The 17,357-nt window shown below is 41.3% G+C and overlaps 1 protein-coding gene across 3 annotated transcripts in view; it reads right to left on the bottom strand.

Moving 5' to 3' along the window:
- LOC117404366 (semaphorin-3F) overlaps window positions 1-16,365 on the bottom strand; it is a 59,657-nt gene extending 43,292 nt beyond the window's left edge. For 2 of the 3 annotated variants that reach the window (XM_059017309.1, XM_059017308.1), the window contains exon 1: window positions 15,849-16,363. The gene's annotated coding sequence lies outside the window, so the exon portion shown is untranslated. Of the gene's footprint in view, window positions 1-15,848 lie in introns of all 3 variants that reach the window. The other variant, XM_059017310.1, reaches the window with a different exon arrangement.
- Window positions 16,366-17,357: the final 992 nt, after the last annotated feature.

The following is a 17,357-nucleotide window of genomic DNA, read 5'->3' as shown; positions in this document are numbered from 1 at the left end:
TTCTTCACACAGAGAGTGGTGAGGGGATGGAATGGGTTACCTAGTCATGTTGTTGAAGGAGACTCTTCTTCACACAGAGAGTGGTGAGGGGGTGGAATAGATTACCTACTCATGTTGCTGAAGGAGACACTTCTTCACACAGAGTGGTGAGGGGATGGAATGGGTTACCTAGTCATATAGTTGATGCTGAATCACTGGGATCCTTGAAGATCCAACTTGAGAAAGAGATCAATCAGCTGCTAGGGACTGGATGAGCTTAGATGGTCCGCCTCTCGCTCATAAATGTTCTTATAAGTCGTCATTATTTGATTTCTGAAGCATTTATCAAGTCTGACCATGAAAAGGCCCATCTATACTCACCCGGTTTGGTTCCTAACAGCTGATTGATCTCAAAACTTTGGGATCCCAGTGATTCTGCCTCAACAACATGACTAGGTAACCCATAGTGTGTCCTCTAGTCCTGGTTTCTGAGCTGCACTTACAGTATTGGTTCAGGTTAACTATGTCAACTCCTTTAAAGATTTTAAAATACTTCAGATCATGTCCTCTTTAATTCTTCTTTGTTCCAGGCTGAATAGATCAACTTATTTCATCCTTTCTCCGTAGCTCAAGAATTAACTCAGAGAAGAAGTCAAGCTTGAAATTTCATTGGACCCACTTGACACTTTTTAGCATGTCATCTTGAATTTACAGTCATGGCAGGGATGCAACTAACTGATTTCTTACATCCAGCTTCTCTGAACAACATCTACAGCTCTGGTCAAAAGTTTTGCATCATCTTATAGAATAAAACCTGCTGAATAATGTCACGTTAACATATTGAATTACACACCGCTTTGTAGTTTTTCATACAGTTCCGAAAAACACTGACAAAAATTGAAATGTTAAATAAAATATCTAAAATGATGTTGATATAGTTTTTTTTTTCATTAATTGTCTCAATCCTAAAATTCTAGGTGATGCAAAACTTTTGGCCAGAGCTGTAGTTGCCTGCTATAGATAAACTAAATCACCCAAAGTCTCTTTATATCAGCCAGAGCTGTCCAGTGGTTTTCTGAAGCTTCTGAAACACTCCATCATTCTCGCTCTGTCACCTCAGATCTCACATTCCTGACACAAAACCTCTCACACAAGTGGCTCTACCTTGGAATCAGTGACACCTGTATTTATAGAGCTGCCTGGACCGTACTGACTAGATTCCACCCGTCTGTCTCCGAGCCTGGATGCCCAATACACTGCCTAGTCCTGCTCCCTATCTCTCTTTGCGTCACCCAGATAGCAGAGATTCTCAGCAGCCTTGCCGCCAGATCCCTAGGAAAGACCCAAATACTGCAGCCAGCATTCACATACCTCTAGGCAGATGCTCACAATATCTTAGTGAGCACAGCTCTAAAACTAGCAAGGTTATATGAAAGGATAAATAGACTTTGCTGAGTGGTGGCTGGTGTTGAAGGCTTTTAAGGGGCAGATCTCTTATAAGAGATTACTAGGGTAAATTTGCATAGTAATACAGCAGTTTTGTGCAGTTGCCACAGATTGTAGCTTACCGTGGTAGACCTTTCCGGATTTTACAATGCTTTCACGTTTTATTTTATTTTATTTTTGATCATGTGATGTCACTTTGAGTCAACTTCGTTTCTTAATTAAACTCTCAGAAAAAAATGGCTGACTGTGAAACAAGATCGCTTCTGTCTTTCCTTCTGTGACTTGAATGATGATTCTGTTTCACTGATAATGTAAAAAAAAAAAAAAAAAGCCAGCTCCTTATTTTTAATTCAAACTAAACACAAATTGATTTTCCCGCCGTTTCGAGTCCAGGCTATTCCTTTGTCGACCGAGAACGGGAGCTCCCAGGGGGCGGCGCTCAATTGGCCGAGCGTCGCCCGAGGGGAGGGAGGGTTAGGTCAGCCAGGGTGTCCTCGGCTCACCGCGCACCAGCGACCCCTGTGGTCTGGCCGGGCGCCTGCGGGCTTGCCTGTAAGCTGCCCAGAGCTGCGTTGTCCTCCGACGCTGTAGCTCCGAGGCGGCTGCACGGTGAGTCTGCAGAGTGTAAAGAAGAGGTCGGCTGACGGCACACGCTTCGGAGGACAGCGTGTGTTCATCTTCGCCGCTCCCGAGTCAGCACAGGGGTGGTAGCGGTGAGCTGAGCTGAACAAAATAATTGGACACTACTAAATTGGGGAGAAAACAACAAAAAAGTAATTGGCGACTACTAAAAAAAAAATCTTAATGACTCATTGCAAAATATGTTAGAACATTTCAAAGTACTTGACATGAAGGTCTAGATATGTTGAACAGGCCATTGACAGCCAGTTACTAGCACAGTATTATACATCACAAGCTATTTCTCATTATATATTTTTTAGCTTTTGTCACCTTTGGACAGGTAAATAGGAGCTTGAAGCATTTTTCTTTTTTTTCTGTAAGTCATTTGACATGGCGATAAGGAATGCACTGCACAGATAAACTTTTAACACTAGAAAAGCAACGATCTCACATTCAAGCATTGCAAATTCCACAATAAATAGTTGTACGTGTTGAACTGTGGCACAATGCCAGGTGTCAGAAATCACGCAAATCATAAATATTGATTTTTATCCACGAGGTTAAAGTTCCACTCAATGATGCATTTCACAAAGAATGTGTCTAGTGCTGTTATCAGCCCTTATCTAAATACATAGTTGACAACTTGCAGAATTGGTTCAGTAGTAATACACTGGTAACTTCAAAAGAATGGCCGCAAATTCATAATGAATTCCGACTAAATCCCACAGGAATAACACTTGAATATCTTCTGCATTTTATTTTGAATTTAACCCCTGTTAATTCATGCCTATGCTTTACCAGACCTCTCTGTGCTTTACAATGCTTTCCTATGCTTACCATGCTTCCACTGTGCTTTATTACACTTTGCTATGTGTTTGCTATGGTTAACTTTTACAAGGGGTATTATATATCAATGAAAGGCATTGCTTCGTGCACGTTTTAAACACACGCCTTCTCAGCTGCTAGCCTGATGCTCCGGTGGTATTGAATAATCATGGAAACGCATGAGTGTTTAGTGGTATCTTTGTGGTTTTATTGCTGTGTCAACATGAAAGTCATAATTGGTCTTCTGTGTTCAATTAAAACAAGGATTGCCTGCAATGCAAAAAAAAAAAGCCATTCTGGGCAACCGCATTGCAACTGAATTAGCATTGAGTTCCATCAGGCGTGTAGACCACAGCACAATGAGAAGAAACCCAGTCACCTGAACAAACGACCTGCCTAGTGCATTCATCTAGAAAGGGAAAGCATATTAAAAAAAAAAAAAAACTAAAACATGGTAAACTAGCCCTTATAAAAGTTTCCCCACAGTAAAAGCATAGCAAAGTGTAATAAAGCACAGTGAAAGCATGGTAGAGCATAGGATTGTAAAGCCAAGAGAGGTATGGTACTGTAAAGAAGATTGAAAAACAAATTGCCTCTTTACACCCTGCACACCACGCGGCCGTGCCTTTACCAGGGGAGACCCTCGGGGACCCCTGCGCTCCCCTGACTGTGTGACTCACCCTGCACACCACGCGGCCGTGCCTTTACCAGGGGAGACCCACGGGGACCCCTGCGCTCCCCTGACTGTGCGACTCACCCTGCACACCACGCGGCTGTGCCTTTACCAGGGGAGACCCTCGGGGACCCCTGCGCTCCCCTGACTGTGCGACTCACCCTGCACACCACACGGCCGTGCCTTTACCAGGGGAGACCCCCTGGGACACGGGAATGATGTGATACTGGTTGAAGTCTACCTTATCCTAAACCAATGCATATGGTATTGAAAAAAACAAATCACTGTGTATCTAGATGGGTGAGGCACACACCCAGCCTCTCAGCACCGTGCAAACAAGACCCGGGTGCTTTGCAACGCAGCGTATGTGTAAATGCACTTTGCGGTCGCAGTGTTTTGTGTGGCCTTTGTAAAGAAATGAGACGTTTCTGAAGTGATCTCTTGCACAACACTGTGGCACACAATGCCTTAGATATGCTTGTGGTTTATCTGGGAGCTGCAACAGCCGACCTAATGGGAGCGATTGCCACTTTTGTACTGACAGGAAGACAGCAAACTATGTTAAATGACCAAAAAAATGTATTTTAAAAAAGGACATTGAAAGTTAAACAAATACTTGGAAGTATACCCTGGGGTGATTGAATGAATTCAGTAGCACTTAAAATGAACACAAACATGGAAGGAATTGACTTTAGAAGGTAGGACTTTTGCCAGGCCACTGTTTCTCAGTATTAAACTAAACCACACTGCTTCCTTCCCTCCCAGTCCCTCAGCTCTAACCACTAGACTAGGCCACACTGCTTCCCTCCCTCCCAGTCCCTCAGCTCTAACCACTAGACTAGGCCACACTGCTTCCCTCCCTCCCAGTCCCTCAGCTCTAACCACTAGACTAGGCCACACTGCTTCCCTCCCTCCGTCCCAGTCCCTCAGCTCTGACCACTAGACTAGGCCACACTGCTTCCCCCCCTCCCAGTCCCTCAGCTCTAACCACTAGACTAGACCACACTGCTTCCCTCCCTCCCAGTCCCTCAGCTCTAACCACTAGACTAGACCACACTGCTTCCCTCCCTCCCAGTCCCTCAGCTCTAACCACTAGACTAGACCACACTGCTTCCCTCCCTCCCAGTCCCTCAGCTCTAACCACTAGACTAGACCACACTGCTTCCCTCCCTCCCAGTCCCTCAGCTCTAACCACTAGACTAGGCCACACTGCTTCCCCCCCTCCCAGTCCCTCAGCTCTAACCACTAGACTAGGCCACACTGCTTCCCTCCCTCCCAGTCCCTCATCTCTAACTATTAGGCCACACTACCTCACAACACTCCCAAAGGCCTCATTTATCACAGAAATGCATTTTGTTTGTTTATTTTTTTTAAGATTTATTTACTCAGGAAAGCCAGCTATATACTTGGACAGGTTTGTTTTGTTTGTTTTAAAATGGAAAAGGAATTTGAGCTGAACTTCTAATTACACGTGTTAGTTAAACATTCACAATTTAGTGGAAATTAAAAATCAGGCCGTACAGTGCATGGGAAGCAGTAGTTTCATGCTAGTATAGGCAATGTCATGAGGTTAGAATGCTTCTTGAGCTACTTGACATTCGCATGCAACCCTTTATTTTAAAGTAGTGTTCTTGTGCCCTTAATTCTTTTTAATCAAGTTTATAACAGAACAACGAATCTGTGAACTGCACAGGCTTACCATTGTCCCAGTTGTCAGCCTTAATTGTGTCCTGGTTTAGAAACAGTAAAATTGTTAAATCGTTCTGTTTTTTTTTTATTCTCCTATTTTCAACCACTGTTACCGGCCCCACTTGTTTGAAAAAACATTATACAGTACGTTTCTGGATTTCTACCTGTGATCACTGCTTGGTAGAATTAGCAGAGTAAACATGTTAATGTTACTTTATGCAATTGTAATGGACAGTGGCCTGATGGGACTAACATAACCAGAGCCATACAGAATAATTGCAAACACATGACAATAGTAATAAAGTATACATTTAAAATGACACTGAAGCTACGATAACACTTGTGTAATTACATTGTAGTTACTTAGTAAATACATGTGCACTTACACACCATTACAATATCATTATGCTTAGTTGCAATGTACTTAAATGTGTAATTTTTGGAACAATATACAGAAGTACACAATCGAATCAGAAACGGGTTGTTGTATTCATTGATAATAATAATGGAACAACCTCATACAAATAATGCCCTGGACTTTATTGACTGGGGAGTTCCATTATTACCTCATAACACACCACAGCAATGTCATTATTCATTTCATATATATATACACCAGACTCTAAATATGGCACCAGAGGGATTAACATTGATCAGTGAAGGTTGCACAGAGGCTCACAAATATAAAGCTATGATGATCAACACTGGGTTTATGGTTGCGCCTGTAATAACACTCCTGGTATCTGGCTCGCTGCACAGTCAAAATCCCTCAATGCTGTCTCTCGTACAAGCCAGCTATCTGCACTTGTTGATATTAACAGCAGGGGAACCATCATGTCATGTTATAAAAGGGGCACAAAAACGCATTAGGGAGACGTTCTGATGAAAAAATAAATCTGTCAGTGGCATGCCGACACCTGCTTCACTCCCCTCTCCTTTTCATTCAGACAATAAACAGCAGATTCCTTTCCAATTACCAGCCGCGTTGTGCTCTATTTTTACGGCACAGCTGTTTTCCAACATCAAAATTGGCTTTGGCCTTTCGTATTTTGTCTTTTTAATTCACCTTTTTAATCCGTCTGTCAGCGTTTTGAAACATTGAAACTCCTCTCCAATGTTTTTAGATCTAGAGCTACTCAAACCCACTGCCTTCCACAGCAGCCCAGCACTCGAACCACTGAGCTACTCAAACCCGCTGCCTTCCACACTGCAGCCCAGCGCTCTAAACACTAGCTACTCAAACCCGCTGCCTTCCACACTGCAGCCCAGCACTCGAACCACTGAGCTACTCAAACCCACTGCTTTCCACATTGCAGCCTAGCGCTTAGAGTGAATTTCTAGAACAGTAGCTTGATACCTGGTTCCAGGAGACCTATTTTGAGGCAACTTTGCTGATCAAACCCCAAGTCTCCCCCGTGGTGGCTTGACACCTAGTCTCCTGTATCAAAGTGGCTTTGTCTTCCTGCAGCTTTACATTGCCACTGACACAGACACAGGCTCAGACAGATTGATGTCCATGGAAGCTCTGTGTTGATGTTAAACTTGCCTTGGTGACTTCTCTTAGCAGTAAGGAATGAGCCGTTTGCATTTAGTTTCTAAATACACAGTGGGGGGGCTGCTTTACTTCACTCACTGACATAAAACAGAGCGAGAGAAGGGGGGGCTACCTGAACACGATGCCAAGATAACAGCAAGCCAAGCAACGCACTGGGGGAGTGCAGGTAGCTTCAACAAAACGCTGTCTGTTCAGAACTGGGAAACATAAGAAAAATGAATGACTAGAGACCGTTCAGCCCAGCTTGGCTCATCTGGTTCCTAGTGGTGGATTGATCCCAGAACTTTGTCAAGTAGGTAACCCATTCCATCTCCTCACCACTCTCTGTGTGAAGAAGAGTCTCCTTCAGCAACATGACTAGGTAACCCATTCCATCCCCTCACCACTCTCTGTGTGAAGAAGTGTCTCCTTCAACAACATGACTAGGTAACCCATTCCATCCCATCACCACTCTCTGTGTGAAGAAGAGTCTCCTTCAGCAACATGACTAGGTAACCCATTCCATCCCCTCACCACTCTCTGTGTGAAGAAGGAGACACTTCTTCACACAAAATGTGGTTAGGATTCGGGGTATCCCCTACCTCAAGAGCATTGTGGACCATAATTAATCTGGGGTGTGGGGTGGGTAATGACCAAAATTATTAAAATTACATTTCAAATCAATAAAAAGTAAAATAAAACAACCACACAAGTTCATGTAAAATGATATAATTTGCAACTTGAATTAAGAACCCATCAGTGAATGGCCTGTACATACAATCATATGTTGACAGTAACAAACTGCAGTTTTTTTGTTTTTTAAAATCACTCAAACAGTGATTTTACATATAATTCTTATTTTGAGGGGTTGTACAATGACTGGAGCAGGTCTGCAGGTTTTAATGTGAATTTGCAGGTCCATTGGGTGATCATATTTTAACGAAAGAATGAATTCTGATGAAGTGATGAGGTGGGGATCCCTGCCTAACTCTGCACAATACAAACGCCTTCACAGCACAGACTACTCTTAAAGACTCAACAAGCCAGGATGAAGTGAACGAAAAACAGTATGTTTGACAGACTGCACTTGAATTTTAAGGACAAAGAAGAGCATTATCTAAAAACTTTATTTTTTAAAAGTTCACCCCCCTCCCTAACAAGTCTTGGGTAAAGAAGACTTAACTCTTACAAAAGCTTTCCCACAGTTAAGTGTAATAAAGCCCAGTGAAGGTACGGGAAAGCATAGGTAAGCATTGTATAGCACAGTGGCGAAAAACAAAGCCTTATAGAAGGTTTCCCATAGTAAAAGCATAGCAAAGGTATCTACAAACAATAGTAAATATCTATGTTCTGTTCTAGGTAGCCCATTCCATCCCCTCCCCACTCTCTGTGAGAAGAAGTGTCTCCTTCCCTCTGTCCTAAGTCTATCTCCACTTAATTTCCAACTGTGTGTCCTCTGGCCCTGGTTTCGGAGCTGTAAGTATTGGTTAGGGTTAACTATGTCAATATGAAGATCCCACTCTATGTAGGGCAGCAGTGTGGAGTAGTGGTTAGGGCTCTGGACTCTCGACCGGAGGGTCGTGGGTTCAATCCCTGGTGGGGGACACTGCTGCTGTACCCTTGAGCAAGGTACTTTACCTAGATTGCTCCAGTAAAAACCCAACCGTATAAATGGGGAATTGCATGTAAAAATAATGTGTTAAAAATAATGTAATTGTATGTAAAGATAATGTGATATCTTGTAACAACTGTAAGTCGCCCTGGATAAGGGCGTCTGCTAAGAAATAAATAATAATATTTTCCAATGCTTAACCCTTTATGAATGAAATCTAAAGACATCTCCCCCGAACAATATACACACTGGCTGTTTTGTTTGTGGGCTCTTGGTCACATTAATGCCACTCACATACAGCTTGGGAGCGAGTTGTGTTCGCACAAGGCTTAGTCATCACTGGCCGACCGTCAAGCATTTCCAGAACGCTTAAGACTAAACACAGGCAGCTGGATGGATTAGTTACCCAGCTCCTGCCCCTGTCACTGACACACTGCATTGGTTGTGTGCTGCTTTTGCACCTGATTCAGGTTACATGCACCGCTGCGACTCCCTCTATAGTAACAAGCAGAGGCAGTCAAAATCTGCAAAAAACTGCAGAGATTTTAAGTAGATATCTGCAGAGTGTTCATGTGGCGCATCTTATGTGTTTAGTATTTGTATTAATAATGGCTTATAAAAATGTAACTCAAGTAAACATATTCATATCAAAGCATTTACGGGGCAAGTACTTCCAATATTGATATGTAAATAAAGCTTGTTCGCCTGCAGGGGGCATATCAACTTCAACCTCCGTCTCGATCTCCTGCCCGTCACTCAGCAGGGAATGCACGCACCCACACGGCACACAGCTACTCTGTCACAAGCATTAACACCCTGTATTTTCCTAAACAAGGGATTTAGGGGAGCTCCCTAATGAAAGCTGAACCTCAAAACAATAATTGTGTGAATATAGCAATTGTTACAGCTGTGTATAATGGGATTTAAAACAGGATTCATTTACCAGACTTTTTACATATCAGTCCTTTACTGACGATGTAGCTGCAGAATGTGGTGAATCTGTGGAAGACTGTGAGAATTCCGCGGGAACCTGAGAATTCCGAGATTTCCGAGGAATTCAGTTTAGTCATAAGCCCATGTATGTTGTAAGGATCGTCCGGCTATTCATTTCAATGGGCTCTTCACTAAAATGATGGCATTTTAAAATAAGATCACAGCCATTGCATGGTATAATCTCAATATAGCACCTAGAGCCCTTGCGATACACAGTCATGACATATCAATATAGCAAGCATGCCACTGATATTCATCTCCCATTGAAAATGTATGACATGCAGACATGTGGACAGACAAACAGCCTCAATGCATCCCCAGATTATGATACACCGAATAGCTCAAGTACAGGTCAGACAGGTGGACAGACAGACACTCAGCCATTTGTGTTAAAGAAAGTCCTCAGAAAGTTTCATCACAATTAAACAGCCAGTTCTCATGGAAAATTAACAAAAAACATTTGAGGCGGATTGTGGATCACATCGTACGGGTTAAAAGATGATTCGAGCCATTCCTGGTTTCACTCCATATTTAATAAGACACACCTGAGCTTGTTACCGCTGTGGCTAATCAAGCTCGTAGTAAAACCTGGAATGGGTGAAACTGCTATGCAGTTGGAGTCTTATCGCCATCGCATTCCAAAAGAGAAACACATGTCGTACAGACAAGGTGCTTAGACACAGTCAAACAAAGATCTGGATCAATGATCTAGTTTGGTCTTGTTGAACCCTTGACCTCTTGACCTGTCACCCAACAATCTGCCCATCTGTTGACCCATTGACCGGCTTCCATTGTTGCCCAAGAGAAGGTGCTGGCAACCAGGGAAATGAATGGCATTCCAGATTCAGTTTGGGATGCAACTTGTTGTGCAGGTGACTGCACTGAAGCAGAGAGGGGCTAAGGGGTGGATGGGTGGATACACATTGAACATCCGTAGAATACTGTAGATCAGACCTGGGATCAATTAGAATTAGAATTGCAATTCCAATTATTGACTGAAATTCCAATTCCAATTCCAATTCCAATTCCGTTGTGTTCAATTCCAATGATGCGGCAGTAATTGAAATTCTAATTAGACTAAAAAATAATACAAACAACTTTACTGCTGTTTATTCTAAATAACCCAGCAATAATCACAGGCACAGATACAGAAACATACTATAAAACTTATTTTTTTTCAAACAAACGGCGTCACCAAAAGTGGATGAAAATACAAGAATAAAACCCAAATGGCAAATCAATGCATAACTGAACTGCAATCAATCAGTTACCAGTATGTGGTATAATTCAAATTAGTTACGCAGGTGTGCTCTGATTACACTACAACTATAATCACATTGCAAGTGCAATTAATAACTAATCACACAATTCTAATTGGGACTGACCGCAGGTCTGCTGTAGTAATAATAATAAAAAAAAATTCTGTGCAAACGAATTAATTCATGTAAATTATACTGTTTAATTATTCTTATTTGACTTTTTCAATAAACGTAACTACACTATTTGTAATCCGTTGCCTGTCTGCAAATGGTAACGTTAAAGTTACTGAAAAATGTAATCTGATTACAGTTACAAGTTACAAGTTACTGAAAAATGTAATCTGATTACAGTTACAAGTTACAAGTTACTGAAAAATGTAATCTGATTACAGTTACAAATTGCTGAAAAATGCAATCCAATTACAGTTACAAGTTACTGAAAAGTGTAATCTGATTACAGTTACAAGTTACTGAAAAATGTAATCTGACTACAGTTACAAGTTGCTGAAAAATGTAATCTATTACAGTTACAAGTTGCTGAAAAATGTAATCAGATTACAGTTACAAATTGCTGAAAAATGTAATCCGATTACAGTTACAAATTGCTGAAAAATATAATCAGATTACAGTAACGTGTTGCATTACCAGACGTCCCAGGAAAATACGTTTCCTCTTTTTACAATGAATCAGTGGCTTGTCCATGCAAAAGAAAAAAAAACAGCAGCAGTGACATACAGAGAAGCCAGTGGCATGTTGGATTTTTTTTTTTTTTAATCTGTATATGTACATGTGAGCGGTGGAGGGGCGTCAAGTACCAGAGACAAGAGGAAGGGAGGCGCGGGCCTCCATTCCAGAAGGTTTGAGCTATACTGTATATGCCAGACAGTGAGGACTGTCTGTCTGCAGCTGATGAATAAGAAATTATAGGAGTCAAAGCATCCTGAAAGCACATTGATTCAGAACTGGGCACAGCATAAAAGAAGTTGATGCAAAATGTTTCTCCCCTATAATAAGCACATTGATGATTTTGAACGGAACAAAGGGATGTGTGCCTTTAAAGTTTGTTCTATGTAATTGTATCTCTCAATGGAATACACAGCTGTCTCTTTTTCAAAGCTGGGATATCTTAAAAAAACACAATGAAATGAAAGAGAGTTTCATTAGGAAAGAACTTTCAACGTGTGAGGGAATTTATTACTTGGGAATGTCATATATGTATAAAATAAATCATTTCTCATTCTATTCCCTCCCTAACCACTGGAGCCACACTGCTTCCCTCCCTCCCAGTCCCTCAGCTCTAACCACTAGACTAGACCACACTGCTTCCCTCCCTCCCAGTCCCTCAGCTCTAACCACTAGACTAGGCCACACTGCTTCCCTCCCTCCCAGTCCCTCAGCTCTAACCACTAGACTAGACCACACTGCTTCCCTCCCTCCCAGTCCCTCAGCTCTAACCACTAGACTAGGCCACACTGCTTCCCTCCCTCCCAGTCCCTCAGCTCTAACCACTAGACTAGACCACACTGCCTCCCTCCCTCCCAGTCCCTCAGATCTAACCACTAGACTAGACCACACTGCTTCCCTCCCTCCCAGTCCCTCAGCTCTAACCACTAGACTAGACCACACTGCCTCCCTCCCTCCCAGCACCTCAGCTCTAACCACTAGACTAGGCCACACTGCTTCCCTCCCTCCCAGTCCCTCAGCTCTAACCACTAGACTAGGCCACACTGCTTCCTTCCCTCCCAGTCCCTCAGCTCTAACCACTAGACTAGGCCACACTGCTTCCCTCCCTCCCAGTCCCTCAGCTCTAACCACTAGACTAGACCACACTGCCTCCCTCCCTCCCAGTCCCTCAGATCTAACCACTAGACTAGACCACACTGCTTCCCTCCCTCCCAGTTCCTCAGCTCTAACCACTAGACTAGACCACACTGCCTCCCTCCCTCCCAGCACCTCAGCTCTAACCACTAGACTAGGCCACACTGCTTCCCTCCCTAACCACAACAAATACTCCAGATAGACTAGTCTAGGCCTGTGGGTCAATAGAAACGCCTGTGCTACATTGCCAAACAAAACTAATCAAAAAGGTAGCTGGCCTTAGGGGACTTTTTTAACACTAATGATGTATTTTCTTTGCCAAATACAGAACAAATCAATTCCATCAACAGGCATCAACAGGGGATAGATTTCCTCGGGAAAGAGGATTGGTAGCTTGAAAGTAAGAAGAGAAAAACATGACTCTACTACCTTGGTACCAGTCTCCATGCCTAAAGCCTGCCCTGGACTGGAGGGAGCACCCTTTCTCTTAGGGGGGGTGAGGGAGGGAGCAGTTCAGTCTCCATGCCTCAAGTAAATCTTGCAAAGAGAGGTTTCTTAAAACAGTTATTTTAAAATAAAAATGCGTGCTTGCTGCAACGTGTTTCTTTCAAAACGGCACATTTAAGAGCTCAAGGAAGAGAACATTATTAAATTCTTTTGTTAGCTACAAAAACCTTATTTTTTATTAGCCTGTTTTGCTGATACAACTGTGGAAAGAGTGCATAAAATAAATCGTGTATTCAGGCACAAAAAAAAATAATAATAATCAAAAGTCTGTAGTCTGGGAACGAGAATGCACTAAAAGAACAGACTTCTGACACACAAAGGCGGCAGAACAGCTCACTGCACAAAACACAAACCCTGTGTGGCACAATACAGAGCTAATGATCAGGGCAGACAAAACACTGTTGAAAGGGGCTTCGCCGAAGAAAGAGTGGAACTTCAGCAAAACCTGCCTAATCCAGCATTCTGTAGAATTCAGCATCGTTTCTGGGTCCTGACCAAATCCCTGTTGAAATGAATGGTGTGATCCCCTCTACAGTCCGGAACCTGTCGATTCCGGAACATGTCAATCTGACTGTGCAGTCAAGCACCAAGCCATGTGATTTTTCTTTCTAAGTTTTTTAATCAAGTATGTTGTGTAATTATGCAAATTTCCCGTGGGTATGGTACAGTACCTGAAGCAAACAATATGTAGTGTCATCATTTTGTATCTCTCAGGTTTTCCAATTTGAAAAACACACACATCACAGTTATGGTGACTAACGCAAATTTACGTGAAGCTTTTAGTGAAGAAAAATGATTGCTCCTTGTAGATACTTTAATGCGACACTTTGAGACTTCACACGAAGGAAACAAGACAACATTGAAAACAAGTCAATCATAGGATTTTCTTTTACTTAGCATAAGAACATTTCCGAACGAGAGGAGGCCATTCGGCCCATCAATGCTTGTCTGGTTCCTAGTAGCCGACTCAACTCTCAAGCTGGGTCTTAAAGGATTCCAGTGACTCTGCGTCAACAACATAACAAGGTAACCCTTGGTAACCCATTCCATCCCCTCACCACTCTGTGTGAAGAAGTGTCTCCTTCCCTCTGTCGTAAGTCTATCTCCAATTAATTCCCAACTGTGTGTCCTCTGGTCCTGGTTTCTGAGCTGCGCTTAAAGTATTGGTTTGGGTTAGCTATGTCAATTCATTTTAAGAATTTAAAGACTTCTAATTCAGCATGTAGAATCACTTACATTAGTTTGTGAGATGGACTGTCACTTTACTGTTAGGCTAGTGGACTATTTAGTACTTCCTCTGCTTCTGAGTGAACTTAAATTGTTACATTACATTATTTCAAGCACATTGTCGATACTTAAATAACCAAAAGCTGGTACTGTTTTGCATATTGTTTAAATGTTTTTTTAGTTTTTTGGGGGGAATTTGCATATCATGGTTTTGATGCGGCAATAGTTTTCACTCGAAGGTGTGATGTAGATTTGCCGTTAGTCTGGTCTTACCTCTAAATGTTTTTTTTTTAAGTGGATATCTGATGGAAAGAAAGAGGCAAAAAACCTCCAAATGATTCTTCATGTTACCTCTCGATAGTCTCCAAATGAAATATTCCGTAATAGATTTACCAAAATCCCCCGTCCTGAATTTATTCTTAAATGGATTCTACTTACAAGCTACTAATCGATTCTCAAACTCAAATAGTTCAGACGAGAAGGCGGAAGACGCAAACCAATGTAATTGTCCATTTCTCACGGTCTGAATTTTACAGTGGAATTCTGTGCCACTAATTCTCAGCACAGCGAACCAACTCAGTTCCAGTACAGTGTTTGTAAACGAGTAACACTGAGGTTATTACCTAACCAGTTATATATATATATATATATATAACATATTCCACAATAGAGACTGCATATTTCATCGCCCACAACACCATTAAAATCTCCCAGTATGAACAATACGTCTTGTCAGTGTCTTAACAGAAGCAAACTCGCAGTGTCAAAGTTCTGACACATGATAAATGGCCTGTTTGTTTCTTTATTTTTTTGGCAAGAGTCTCTGAAACCAAAGGCCATACTTTTACACAGTAAACTTCAAAACCCCTTTCAAATAACAATAACCAAAAACGTTATTCAAAATGTAAATATCAAACACTGCATGTATATAAAGGGAGGGGATGCAGTATATGAAAACACACATGCAGTACAAGATTTAAAGATGTGTGCCTATAAATATGCTATACACTGCATATCATATTTACTTACAGATGAATAAAAGGCGCACGCTATGTGTAACACTTTAAATACACCATCGATGCAACGATAAACAACAGGTAGTCTTTGATAGCTGTTTGTCACCTATAAGTGGCCGTTTACTTAAATAATTGCTATTTGTTTAGCAAACAGACGTTAAACTAACGCACTACTAGGAATGTATTCGTGTTTTTGTGAAGTATGCCAACATACACAAAAACATCACGAGGTATGTTCGACTGACTGACTGAAATAATAACGAGACATTTAACATCATTATTCCGGACATGTTTACCAATAAATAACAGAGATAGACGTAAAGGTCACGCTTTCTCCTCGTTATGTGTCTGTATTCTAAATAAACATAAATGTCCTTGGAATAATGTAGTCAGTTGTACAATATTTCAAAGTCAAATGGCAAAATCCTGTCAAACAATGTTACACGACCACACGTCATGCACGCACTTCTAAAGGACAATATTAACAGGATAGTTGTGGTCAAACAGTAATGCTTCTTAATACTCAAAGCGCATATATATTATATATATATATATATATATATATATATATATATATTATATATATCCATGAAGAGAAATGACTGTGTACGAGAAACGTGTTAACTTATAAAATACTTAACATACTTACCTCTGTTTTTTTTAAAATCTTGCTATACTGAAATAAACTGAAACCCGTCGTTTGTTCTTGAAGCTTTCGGACCAACCCCTGCAGGTAGCCCAGTTTCACATTCCTTTTGAATGCTCGTTGTGTAGCTTTCTTGACACGGCGATATTAAGTACAGCGACAGGTAGAAATGTTATTAGGTGCACGGTCCAAGAGCTGTGTTAATTTGCGACATGGAAAAAACACGTTAACAAATTCTTCTTGTAGAACAACGGGGGAAAAAAAGTCCCAAACTGCAGCTCCAAAGAAAAGTTAGTTTTCCAAATGAAGTGCAAAAAGTTTGCCAAGGAATAAAATTGTGTGTGCGGTTAAAATGACATGCAATGGAAAATGAGTTCAGATTCCTGGTGCAGAACGAAAACTTTGCACAATGAAGGGAAGTTTCTATTCAAGTGTGGGCAGGTGCTGCGGGTATTTGAGTTAAATCTCGGAGCTGCTCTCTCTCTCTCTCTCTCTCTCTCTCTCTCTCTGCAGATCAAGCGTGTCATATCTGTTAACTCTTTCTTTGCCGGCGGGAAGCGGATGAATGATAGCAATATTTTATTTTGGCAACATTATTCTTTTTAATGAATACAGTTTATGCAGTTTATATAACATTTGTGGTATATTTCAGCTATTTGTATTTTTCATCTGTCATTTTTTTAACTTATTGCTTGTATATTTTTTATTGTTTCCAGTTATATATATATATAATATCGCGAAAGACATTTTTGGGGTGCGTAGATTCTATTTTGCATGACAATGGTAACTAATGACCGCATGTTATTCCATTATGTGATATGTTAAATACATGGTCTCAAAACATAGAAAATACAGGGCTGAGCTATAAATCAGAGTCCCCAAAACATCTCCCTTTTCTTGAACCAGAACTTCACGTACTGTTTCAAATTCCGATTTGCTGGGATAGTTAGTAAGCGTGGCAAATAATGAGGAATCCCACAATAAAGAAACATACTGTCCTTGTGAAAGCACAGTGAAAGCATGGTGAAGCATTGTAAAGCACAGAGAGGTCTGGTAAAGCATAGGGAAGCATTGTAAAGCACAGAGAGGTCTGGTAAAGCATAGGGAAGCATTGTAAAGCACAGAGAGGCATGGTAAAGCATAGGGAAGCATTGTAAAGCACAGAGAGGAGTGGTAAAGCATAGGGAAGCATTGTAAAGCACAGAGAGGTACGGTAAAGCATAGGGAAGCATTGTAAAGCACAGTGAGGTCTTTTTCGTAAAATAATCTTTAAAGCTGAACAAAGTGCCGTGGTGGAGAGCTTTTGCTTCCCCCTATAGAATGAACTCATTTTGCTTCATAAAGTCCAATAAAACCTGCTGAATAATGTTACGTTAACATATTAAATTACATACCGCTTCCACCCCCCATATACTTTACGAAATACTGACCAAAATTGAAAAAAAAAATGTAACATGAAATACTGTACTACTATTATGGCTTCCGGTAGACTTTTGCAATTTAATTTTGTAG

This window comes from Acipenser ruthenus, chromosome 56, assembly GCF_902713425.1.
Source record: "Acipenser ruthenus chromosome 56, fAciRut3.2 maternal haplotype, whole genome shotgun sequence".
Lineage (NCBI taxonomy): Eukaryota > Metazoa > Chordata > Actinopteri > Acipenseriformes > Acipenseridae > Acipenser > Acipenser ruthenus.
This window is presented reverse-complemented; position numbering and strand designations above follow the sequence as displayed.